The following is a 12609-nucleotide window of genomic DNA, read 5'->3' as shown; positions in this document are numbered from 1 at the left end:
GGGGTCTGGAGGCTGCTGTCCTGGTGCTGTACTGTTATATCCTTAGTCGCGGAGTCTGCCTGTCTGAGTGGCAGCTGCTGCTTCCCAGGGCACTGGGCTCAAGGTATTTATACCCAGAACGGCTCCAGCATCGTGGAGGATCTACCTCGCATGGAAGGCCCTCCCTGCTCTGATGTCATCTTTAATGATGGGTGCCATGTCCTCAGGAGGGCCGTCACTTCAGGGTGACGGTCCTCCCTGTCTCCTCTCTCTTCATCTGGTTCTCTCTGTCTGTGTGGAGCAGCAGCGAGGGGATTCCTGTCAATTCCCTCTGGGTGACATTTTTATTAGATAGTTTCTTGATTGATCTTGCGTGGGTGATCTACATTTGTGGCACGTGGTACAGCAGCTCTTGAAGTTAACATCCTTATGAAGTGTGTTTGCACTTTCTGACAGATGACTCAGGATTGTAACAGTCTGCCCTGGTGCCCATTTTTAGCCTGGATTTGCATTAGTAACTGCACAAACACAGCTAAAAACATCAGGTTATTGACTAAGTGGCCAGTGACAGGATGTTTTTCTGGAAAATTAAAGACTGTGTAAGTCTGACAATATTTTACTCCAGTCTGAAGACTCTGTACTGGTAAGACTGTGATACAGTTCATGCACCAGAGAGCTATTTTCTGACAGTTTCAGTTAAAAATGAAATACCACCAAGCTTTTAATGGATGCTGGAAAGTTGGGGATTTTTTGGGTTTGAAAGAGAGCGGGTAGTGTTCATTATTACCACCACCTTGATTTATGTTCAGATTGAAATTTCACACAATAAAGCCTATCATGTAGTTGGCAGGTTTATGTCTCTGTATTGTCTCTGTGATTTTTACAAACTGGTGTGTGGTGTGCCACAGTGATCCACAGTGCAGTTTTAAGACACCAGGAGGCAGGAGTGAGTTTTGGTTCTAAGTTGCTACCTGCTTCATCCTCTGAGTCTGCAGCTGAGATTCACTGAGTTGCAGTAGTAGAGGAACTTGGAACAAAGCCATAGTTGGACTGGAGGGCTTACAGTTGTAAATGTGTGCATACATGTCATCCTCTCATCAAGGGGTTTTATACACTCAAATAATCATAGTAGCTCTAAAGTAACAGGTAATGTAGTACTGTGTTAACATTTGACAGAAACATTACTCTGGCATTCAGAGATGTAGGAGTGTATCGCCTTTCACTAAAATCATATATCGTACTAAAATAATGATTTTGATTGATTGTGATATTGTTAATTTGTAGAAAGATATGTATCAATATTACAATGAAGTTGTTCTTATATTGCTGTACATGTACTGTTGTCTATGTTTCAGATGTTCATCTGAAATGGTAAAATAAGTACAAATACATAAAATATGGGCAGTGTTGAGTCACTCAAAAAAAGGAATAGATTAGACATTAGTCATTACTTTTATAAAAAGAAATGCATTTCTTTACTTATTTACTTTCTGTAGAATGTAACTTGTTACACTTCTCATTAATTTACTTTTGTGTTACTCCACAACATCAACTGAGATGCACTGTCACGTAATTACCGTTAAGAATTTGTTAAACATACATATGCCTACATATCAGCCCTATTCTAATAAGGACATACAGAGTTTCTTTAATGCTCTGTAATAACTAATAAAAATGTTGTGTGCAGTAATGGCCTCAAAATAAAACAATATCAATATATAAAACATCATAACAGAGGGTGGCTTCCTAACAGCCTAGGACAAACATTAATTGCCTCACTCGAGTAGCTTGCTCACCAAACCATGACTTTATAGTTGACCAATCCATCTTATTTGACATGTTTAACACTAGAATAGTGGTTATCTCATGAGGAAGAGTCTCTTAAATCATCTGATCCTCCTAAGTCAGCACTGGCCAGGCTGAAGAGCGTCTTCATGGGCGCACTGACAGCGTTGCTGTTGCTGGAAATCAGGAGAGGTCAGGCATTCATTGCACAATGTTTGATGATTTTTTTGATGATCTGTCCAATATGCAGATAATTGTTGAATTTATGTATCAAAAGTAACAACATATTTGTTTGATTAGTAACTGTAATGTGATTACTGCAGTTAGGAACAGCAGCTGCCTTATAGACAAATGTAATGTGATTACAGTAATGTGTTACCTCCAACATTCAATATGTACCATATTCAATGCTGGACACATTACCTTGGATAGCATAGATTTTTAAAAAACGTGATATTTATTCTGCAGTACCCACATTCAGTCAAACGTATCTCCAGACACTGGGGATATTTTTATGTTATAATGGGTCAAAAGAAATCTATTTATATGATGAGACTACTGTTTCTTATGCAGATAAACATCTCAAAATAAGATGACACTGTAGTGATCTACAGGAGAGACATCCACATCACAGCAACAAAAGAAACAGACTAGGAGCAAGAGACAGATAAAATAACTGTTAAACATGAATGATATTAACAAAACAGAATAATTCTTGAGAGTAAGTCTTGACGTCTGAATGTGAGATCAGATGTTTATTGCATTGCAAGAAGGATTTAACATTGTGATTGTCACCAACCTCACATCACCAGTATATAACAGCCCTGCTTGGCCAAGCCACTGTATAATATATCTCTGGTTTTGCAAAAGCTTTTCCTTCCTTCTCCCATATCATTTAAACTGCCAGCGTCACAGTGGCCACAGCTGAGTGTTCAGAGAGCCATGGGCATCTTTGGTAAACTCTTTGAATGAAATGACAGAGTAGTGTGTGGGTGGAGTCGGCATTTAACAACTTTGTAAGCTGCAGATATGCCACTGCATCTCACCATGAAAGTGGCTGTGACCGCAGAGAGGCAGGCTGCTTTTCAATTCATATGGATTTTTTTTTTCGTTTTGTTTTGGCGTGTCAGAATTAATGCCTCCCATCTAAATCAGTCCACTGTGAGGTTTAATGTAAGGGATACTTAGATTCTGGGTAAGCTCTGTATGGCAATAAATACTCACAGTGCATAACATGTAATTGGGATGGGAGATGTACTGTATGGAATGCAGTACAGACAGAGCATGATATTGAGCTCTGCTCAGAGTTTTCAGACACGTGGCAAGGTGGGTGGTATTTCTGGGAAGGGTCTGCTGTAACCATTGTTTTGCCCCTCCAAACATCTTAACTTGCTGCTGCTGCACTCCAGACGTGACTTAATGCTCCTGCAGTGGCTTTAATTAACTCTGTAATTGACAGGGATTGTCCCCCTACATACACAGCCTCTGTTTTCCTCATTATCTTCAAACAATGTGCTTAAGTCACATTTGTGTGTATTTTGTATGCTGGTCATCTGTGGAGACGAGATCAAGCATGATCTTTGTTTTTCTGAACTGAGCTGTATTTTCAACTTGAATAATACTGATAATTTTGTTTTTCTTTTACTTAGGTTAGTAGTTTTTTTTTATACCAGAATTTTGGAACAAATACCAAAACAATAATTTTTCAGAAGCTCCCTTTACTACTTTCACACAGGAAAAAAAATCCACTAAAGGCCCTGACGCACTAATATAACATCAAAGAACTAGCTGTGATGAAGGTCAACTGCTGCATTGCCTCACTTCTCCTGTTTCTCATCCAAAAAGCTGCACTGCACTACGTTCTGCGCCTGTGTGAAAGGAAATACCCCTGTGCGGACATACAAACCGTTGTTTGATTTAACAGCATCTTTTGACACAATTTTTGCTGATATAGCTGCTTCTAATTAAGAATATGTCAGATTTAAAGTTGCAATTGGCACTGGCAGGCAGGGGAGAAATATAAGGAGAAACCATGCTAAATTTGGCAAAATCACAGCTACTACAGTGACAGGCTGTTAAGGGGCTTTCCCTTTTTTTTCCATCACTCTTTTCGTGCACTGATCCTCTTACCTGAACATCCAATCAGAATGATTTCACTCACCAACAAGCCACCGATGATTCTACATGCTGAATTGGCCAAAAAAGCCTCCGACAAGGGCTGTGTAGTTCCAATGATGTGGGACACACTGCACCAACTAGAGCCACAGACACTCACTGATGGCCCTGAAAGATGCTCAACAGCCGACCGTTTGCCTTTTGTGTCTGGGCCTTTACACACTTGCATCTGAAATATTTCTTTAATGTAAATGTGTACAATCAGCATTCACTCCCACATCAAATGATCCTGCAGTAGTCATGGGTTGATGATGGGTGATGGAAACACAACACCCAGGTGGCCACGCTATTTTTTTTTTATGGTATGAAGGTAAGGACATTGTTGTTTACATAATTTTCCATTTGGTTAGGATTGCTTAAACCTGCAGGAATTTATTTTGGGCCACTTATGAGGCAATGTAGCAGGCTGTAAATACAAAACTGTAATACTGTTAGCATAATATAAAGTTGATATGGTTAACGTTTTAGCAAACCATAAAGTGCTCAGTTTTGCTCTAGTCAATTAAGAGAAACATCAGTATTTATTTGGAGTGGCATTTGTGTTCACCTGATGAATGTACGCCCCATAATCTAACAAACAACAAAATACTCAGTCCACTTGGGTTTATGACCATTGTAGCTCATTTAGAGACTACACAAAAAACACAGGGGATCAGTGTCAGCCAGCTCAAGTTATTAGTTAAACTCCAACACCTCTTAATCTCTAGAATAATTTATTACTCATGGTGTAAGGATGAAGAGTCTGAACGGAACAGGTTAGTCAATCAGTTAACATGCACATTGGTAAAAACGTCTTGTCCATTCCATAGCCGTGTCTGTGAGCTTGCTCTGATTTTGCCAATGTTTAATCTGACCCGACTGAATGCACCTACTGCTGTTTGGCAGTAACGTCAGCTACAGGAATCCATGCATGAATTGTTTTTATGTGCGTCTTGATGACCACATAATTCCAATACTTGTTTCTGGTTTGGATTTACAATACAGATTTTATTCTCTGTGTTTTTTACACCTTGCTCTATATTTTTCTGCTGTTGGACTGTCTTGTCTCCATTTGGTCCCTGATATTTAAGGGCTATGGTGCCTGAGAGAAAAGAGGAAATAATTGCAGGCTGATGTGCCTCCGCCAGCATGGAAGAGTGGAAAGCAGGAGTTAAAGATAGAGTGTTTAAGCTGGGAAGTGACGGTGGCTCAGATTTAACGTTTTAATAAACCAAATGTGCCACTAAGAGGCACTTAGAGCTTTATGAATGGAAGGACTGAAGCTGGACCTCCTGGCTGAGTGTTAGCTGCAATTACAGAGACCTAAAGACAAAAATCATGGTTGGAGGCTAGCTGTAATTCAGAATAACAACCAAAGCCTTCACTGCTTCCCTCTGGATTTTCTTTTCTTTTTTTAATCTTGACAGAATCTTGCCCAAGTCATTATGGAATTATGGAAAGGCAGATCTCATGTCAAAGAGGAATTAAAGCCAGAGACGGTAAATTTCTTGGTTACCAAATCAGATTGTACTCTCATTTTAGGATTTATTTTAGGAGCAGGTAATGGGTTACTTTGAAACCAATTATTTTAATCAAAGCTGAGTAAGTGCTATAATGACCCGTACTTTCTTTTTTTTACTGTATCTTGCAGACCAGCTTATAATCAGCAGCTTTTACAAGGATGGTGTTGCAATCTGTCTATCCCAGCACCTGAGGAAGGAAGATTTTTAATGCTATTACACAATTGCATATTTTGGTCTTTGAAATATTATGATATATTGCACATATATTCTATGTCGCCTGTGGTGAATAAAAAGGCAATGGCAAAAAAGTTGTGGTACGGTAGGTTTAGTAATTTCCTGGAAAACATAAATTACTGTACAAAAACACAACTTGATGACTTAATTCACTGATTTGGATGAAACTGGATCATATTTTATGAAGACAATGTTTTCTGGTCATTCCTCATCTGTCCTCCAGCTGCTCTGCATCAACTCTGGACAAATAGCTTTACTTTGCAAAAGTAACTGCTAACTATAGCTAACCAACAGCCTACCAACAACACTGGGAACAGGGCAATATGCATCCTTAAAGAACAACAGAGGCCATATACAGTATGTGATTCATGGAGTTTCCTGGTGGACAAATACCAGTAGCTTTGTTACTAAAGTAACTGCTAACTATAGCTAACCAACAGCCTACCAACAACACTGGGAACAGGGCAATATGCATCCTTAAAGAACAACAGAGGCCATATACAGTATGTGATTCATGGAGTTTCCTGGTGGACAAATACCAGTAGCTTTGTTACTAAAGTAACTGCTAACTAACTGCCGCTACATGTAAATACCGTTAGGCCGTTGGCTTGTTCAGCCATGCAGCTAAGTTCATCCTATTTACTGACTCAGCCTCAAGGTGCTCCTTAACTGCCTGTTATTACAGGAAACATGTAACTATGCTGAATTAAATGGCACTCCACGAGCTGTTTCATAGGAACAAAAGACTCCAAACGAAACACAATTTCAAATGTCAGAAATCTTAATTTACTATCAAGAAAACTGTTGAGTTTACATTATACTGTATATAGAGTAGTGAATGTGAACAAAGAAGAGATTTCAGACAGTCATGGTGTAAGTAAACTCATGGTGTCAGTGAACTTCTAATTAGGGTTGGATAGCTAACATTGCCTTTGTTAGCTTGCAAGCTAAAATGCTTTAGCTACAATAGCATATGAATGATTACAAATACCTGCACATCATCATGTAGTTTTATTAATGCTGAATGAATTTCAATAAATGGATGTGGTGAGGAAAAGGAAATGTTGTGGGGGTAAAGTAGAACAGAAAAATTATTAAATGTATGCTGTGAATCCAAGTTGGCCTGCTCCACGATTGGTAATAAATCTATGTAACACTGTATTCTAGATGTATTATATTCTAGATTCTAGATCCCACTCCTTCCATAAACGGTTGACATACACCTTTTACCATCTACTTCTTTGGTTTCTACACAGAAAACTTCATACTCTCTTACACTCCTGTTGTGTCTGTTGCATCAGACATTTGTTGTTGTACGGTATGTCCCCCTCGCGTTCCTTCACGTGGTCCTCCAGTGTCTCACAGAGGACTCAGTCCTGCCTAATGACTGAGACTGTGGAGGTGGTGTTAGTGGTGAAAAAAGGTGTTAAAGGCCAAACCCAACATCTTAAAACAGCTCTGATGCCATTATGTTTATGTTTTTCTGAAAGGCTCACCAGTGTTTACCAAATTGCGGAGAGCTCAAAATAATTATGGTGCTAAAATCCAAAAATGGAGAGAGCAGCTCCTGCAGACACCATAGGAAAACATATTTAAGAGCCATTTGCATTTTTTTATCACCTCCGCCAAGGAGGTTATGACTTCAGCTCGGTTTGTATTTCTTTTTGTCAGCAGGATAACAGAATATATACTGGCCCAATTTTCATGAAACTTGGTGAAAGGGTAGAATCCGCCAAGTAAGAACCGCACCAATCTATGGAGTCGATCCGAATCACTGGGGCAGATGCAAAAGTTATTTTTCACTCATTAACATTGTGAGATAGGGTATTTGGCATTGGGAGCTGCTCAGTGACGATTATGGTTCAGCGACTTCACCAAGTAGCACAGTACACACCCACTGAGCTGAGGAGCAAGAGAGAGCACTGGCAGCATTGGCCGAGAGGCAGCTGGGAATAACAGGGTGTAAAGCCAGAACATTTTCACATCTTACTGTTGAAAGGTTTATTTTGACCACACCAGAGTTGTTGATTGTTGGAACAGTGGAAAGACTTACCAGTTTTGGTAGGTATTATATTGTTCAACACACTCACACAGGTGATTACATTGACATTGTCCAACCCTAACTGGAACCAGGTGTCCTATGGGGTAGCCTACATATGCAGTTGCTGAAACTTATTATAGAAAACAGTTGTCATGGAGCACTCAGGGACAGCAGTTTCATTAGATAACCGGTACAATTATAACATCACAAGGTATTGCTATGAAAACGTAAATACATATGTATCATGCAACTAATTGACCCTTCCAAAGTCCCGCCCATTTTCGCTCTGTGGTCCAATAACAGTTAAGCAAGCTTGGTACCCAGATGAACCTTAACTTTCATGTTTCCTGTTAAACTTACATATGCTATGTGCCAAGTTTGTCTATATTGAAAAGAAAAACAACTTAACACGGTTTAAAGATGTTGCTGTATCTATGTGGAAGGCGTTGTTTATTCTGTTCCCAAAACCAAAGACAACCTTGTTATTAAACTTAACATTGTTCGTTTGAGCGCCCGGCTCAACGGGACCAGCGTTGCCATGTTATTTTCAGGCTCATCTGACATGGCAACAGTAACTAAGCAGGACAGGACAATTATACTCTTAGTCATATTCAATTGTGAATTGTCTTGCAATAAACTCCCCCACAGATACTAAGGAGAAATGTTTTAACTTTGCTGAGATGATGAGGAACGCATTCAGATTTTGCTAATGCTTTACTTAAATTACAATTAATTAAACTATGAGGTCATATCGGAGAGAGAAAGATTAACAGTAGTCTGTATAATAACTTTTATTAACACCATAATAATACTCATGGTTTTGAGATATAATTATAATCTTACACCTACATTTAGACTCGATTCTGTCAACTAAATCTAAGATGACAAACGTTCACGGTTTGCTCTGAGTTAGGAGAGCAGATGGATCATGAGTCCTGTACCATATACAATCCTCACTAAAATCAATTATAAATAAATGTAAATGGACATATATACTGTTTACAAGTATATCATCCACAAAGCTCATGGCAAAGTTGTATTAATTAAAGCAATAGTCAACAGATTAGGAAAAAGTAAGTTCAAAATTGACTTTACATTTACATTTTGCTTTTTGTGAAATTCATCATCAACTGAAATCAAAACATAGACAGTGAAAGTTCAGACAATTTTATGCACTCTTCTTATACGAACCAAACCTACCTAAAGCAAAGCAGGTGTAGTTGTTGCCATGAATATTTCCTTGCAACTTGTGCATACATGCAACATTGACATATGAACCAGGCTTGTGTTGTCCACAGTGTTCTTGAGTGTGTTCAGGCACAGCCTACATTGTGATTGCATGGCCAAAGACTAAAACAAGCAACCACAAGCCACTGCTGTGTGTATCCTCAAATGTTACTATCATAAACCTCTTCGAAAAGAATTGCCAGTAAATGTTTGTTGATTTTGTAGTGGAAGCATTCATCGTGTTGGAAAGGTTGAGAACTGATCATTTAAAGCACAAACATTTTAATGAAAGCAGAATAAACAGACAGGGATATCTTGTTCTTTATCGGTTTCCAACAGTATCATTCACCATATTCAGAGTTAAGATATCAACTTCAAAACTTCTTAAACTCTTGTTGTTTAATGGCAGTTGAAAAGCCACTTTTAGATGCATTCCTGCCTCTTACTTACTTACATACTTTCTTACTTTGTACGTTGACTTTCAGAGGTATGGTGCCTATAAAAAATATTCACCCCCTTGGATGTTTTCCCCTTTTAATGCTTTTGTAAATGGAATCATGGTCAATATTATTTGGCTTTTTTGACAAGAATTTACAAAAAATAACTTTAATTTCAAAGTGAATACAGATTTCTACAAAGTAATGTCAATTACTTTAAAAAATATATAATCGAAAATAAATGATTGCATAAATATTCACCCCCTTTAAAGTGACTGACCTAATTCAAGAGAGGTCCAGCCAATTGGTGCTAGTAGTCTCACAATTAGTGAAATGGAGATCATCTGAGTGCAGTGAATGTGTCTCAAGTGATTGTAGTACAAAGACACCTGTGTCTGCTAGGTCCAGTCACTGGTTGATCACTACTCCTGGCACCTCTGTGAAAAGGTTTTTTTGAAAAGTATAAGTCAGGGGATGGATAAAAAAACATTTCCAAGTCACTGAACATCCCCTAGAGTTCAGTTAAATCCATCATTAAGAAATGGAAGGAATATAGCACATGTGTAAATCTGCCTAGAGCAGGCTGTCCTCACAAACTGAGTGACCATGCAAGAAGTAGACTAGTGAGGGAGGGCACCAAGACATCTATGACTACTCTGAAGGAGTTAAAAGCTTCAGCAGCTGAGATGGGAGAGACTCTGCATACAACAACTTTTGCCCTGGTTTTTCATCAGTCAAAGCTTTATGGGAGAGTGGCAAAGAGAAAGCAACTGTTGAAGAAAGCTCATTAAATCTCAACTAAAGACATGTGGGAGACTCCAAGGTCAACTGAAGACACTATGTTTGGCGGATCACCACAAACACACCATCCCCAACATGAAGCATGGTGGTGGTAGCATCATGCTGTGGGGATGCTTCTCGGCAGCAGGCAGGTAGAGGGTAAAATGAATGCAGCAGAAAATATGGAAACCCTGGAGGACAACCTGATTCAGTCTGCAAGAGACTCTAGGACTTGGGAGAAGATTTGTTTTCCAGCAAGACAATGACCTGAAGCAAACAGCGAACACTACACAGAAATGGTTTAAAGACAAGGTGAATGTCCTGGAGTGGCCAAGTCAAAGCCCAGACCTCAATCCAATAGAGAATTTGTCACTGGACTTGAAAAGGGCTGTTCACGCCCGATCCCCGTGCAACCTGACAGAGCTTGAGCAGTTTTGCAAAGAAGAATGGAGTAAAATTGCAGTCTAGATGTGCAAGCCTGATTGAGACCTATCCACAAAGATAATCACTAATGACCAGAGTGATCGCGGCCAAAGGTGCATCTGCTAAATACTGACTTGAGGGGGGGAATACTTATACAGTCAGTTATTTTACATGATATATTTTTTATTTATTACTTTCTTTTTTGTAAATTCTTCTCAAAAAAGCTCAATTATATTGACCATGATTCCATTTATAAAAGCAATAAAAGGGGAAAACATCCAGGGGGGTATATGCTTTTTATAGGCACTGTATCCTTTATATGACCACATGCTCCAAACCGTGATGTCCATACCATGATGGTTCGGGATGAATACATGCTGAGTTACCCCCCTATAAGGAACTGATACACTTTAATTTCATTTGAAGTGGCGATTCCATCCATTCAGCTTAGGGTAAGGCAATGTCTACCGAAACTGGCAGTTGACAATTTTTATTGTGAAACAACCTGATGGGCAATGATATTCTTGTTACTTGCTGTCGCCATACACTACCTCTAACTGTCTCACCCAGCTGAGAAAACTGCCTCCCGTCACCACCAACATACACTACCAGTCAAAAGTTTGGACACACCTTCTTATTCAATGGTTTTACTTTATTTTTTTAAATTATTTTCTACATTCTAGATTAATACTGAAGACATCCAAACTAAGAAAGAACACATATGGAATTATGTAGTAAACAAAAAAGTGTTAAACAAACCAGAATATGATTAATATTTTATATTCTTCAAAGTAGCCACCTTTTGCTTTGATGGCAGCTTTGCACACTTCTGGCATTCTCTCATTCAGATTCATGAGGTAGTCACCTGGAGTGTTTTCAATAACAGGTGTGCCTTGTCAAGAGTTACTTGGTGGAATTTCTTGCCTTCTTAATGTGTTTGAGACCATCAGTTGTGTTGTGCAGAGTTAGGATTGGTACACAGTTCAATACAGTGAATAGCGCTATTCGACTACTGTTCTAATCCATATTATGGAAAGAACCACTCAGCTAAGTAAAGAGAAACGACAGTCCATCATTTCTTTATGACATGAAGGTAAGTTAGTCTGGAAAATATCAAGAACTTTGAATGTAACCTCAAGTGCAGTAGCGAAAACCATCAAACACATGATGAAACTGGCTCTCATGAGTGCCACCCCAAGAAAGGAAGACCAAGAGTTACCTCTGCTGCAGAGGATAAGTTCATGAGAGTTACCAGACTCTAGCAGACACATCTCAACATCAGCTGTTCAGAGGAGTGAATCAGGCCGTCATGGTCGAATTGCTGCAAAGAAGTCACTACTGAGGAAGAACAAGAAGAAGAAGAGAAGTGCTTGGGCCAAGAAACACAAGGAATGGACATTAGACCAGTGGAAATCTGTACGTTGGTCTGAGATTTTTGGTTCCACCCGCCGTGTCTTTGTGTGACGCAGAAAAGGTGAGCGGATGAAGCATGGAGGAGGAGGTGTGATGGTGTGGGGGTGCTTTGCTGATGACACTGTTGGTGATTTATTAAAAATTCAAGGCACACTTAACCAGCATGGCTACCACAGCATTCTGCAGTGACATGCCATCCCATCTGGTTTGCACTTAGTGGGATCATCATTTGTTTTTCAACTGGACAATGACACACCTCCAGGCTTTGTAAGGGCTATCTGACGAGAGTGATGGAGTGCTGCGTCAGATGACCTGGGTTCCACAATCACCCAACCTAAACCCAATTGAGATGGTTTGGGATGAGTTGGAGCGCAGAGTGAAGGCAACGCAGCTGACAAGTGCTCAGCACCTCTGGGAACTCCTTCAAGACTGTTGGAAAACCATTCCAGGTGACGAATCTGTCATGAATCTGATTGAGAGAATGCCAGAAGTGTGCAAAGCTGTCATTAAAGCAAAAGGTGGTTACTTTAAAGAAGATGTTTACTGCATAATTCCATATGTGTTCCATCATAGTTTGGATGTCTTCAGTATTGCTCTACAATGTAGAAAATAA

The 12609-nt window shown here is 39.4% G+C and overlaps 1 protein-coding gene across 1 annotated transcript in view; it reads left to right on the top strand.

The window, feature by feature from the left end:
• Nucleotides 1–12609, top strand: part of nt5dc1 (5'-nucleotidase domain containing 1) — an 82077-nt gene that overhangs the window by 13650 nt on the left and 55818 nt on the right. The window lies entirely within an intron of this gene.

Source organism: Pagrus major, chromosome 22, assembly GCF_040436345.1.
Source record: "Pagrus major chromosome 22, Pma_NU_1.0".
NCBI classification, from domain to species: Eukaryota; Metazoa; Chordata; class Actinopteri; order Spariformes; family Sparidae; genus Pagrus; species Pagrus major.
This window is presented reverse-complemented; position numbering and strand designations above follow the sequence as displayed.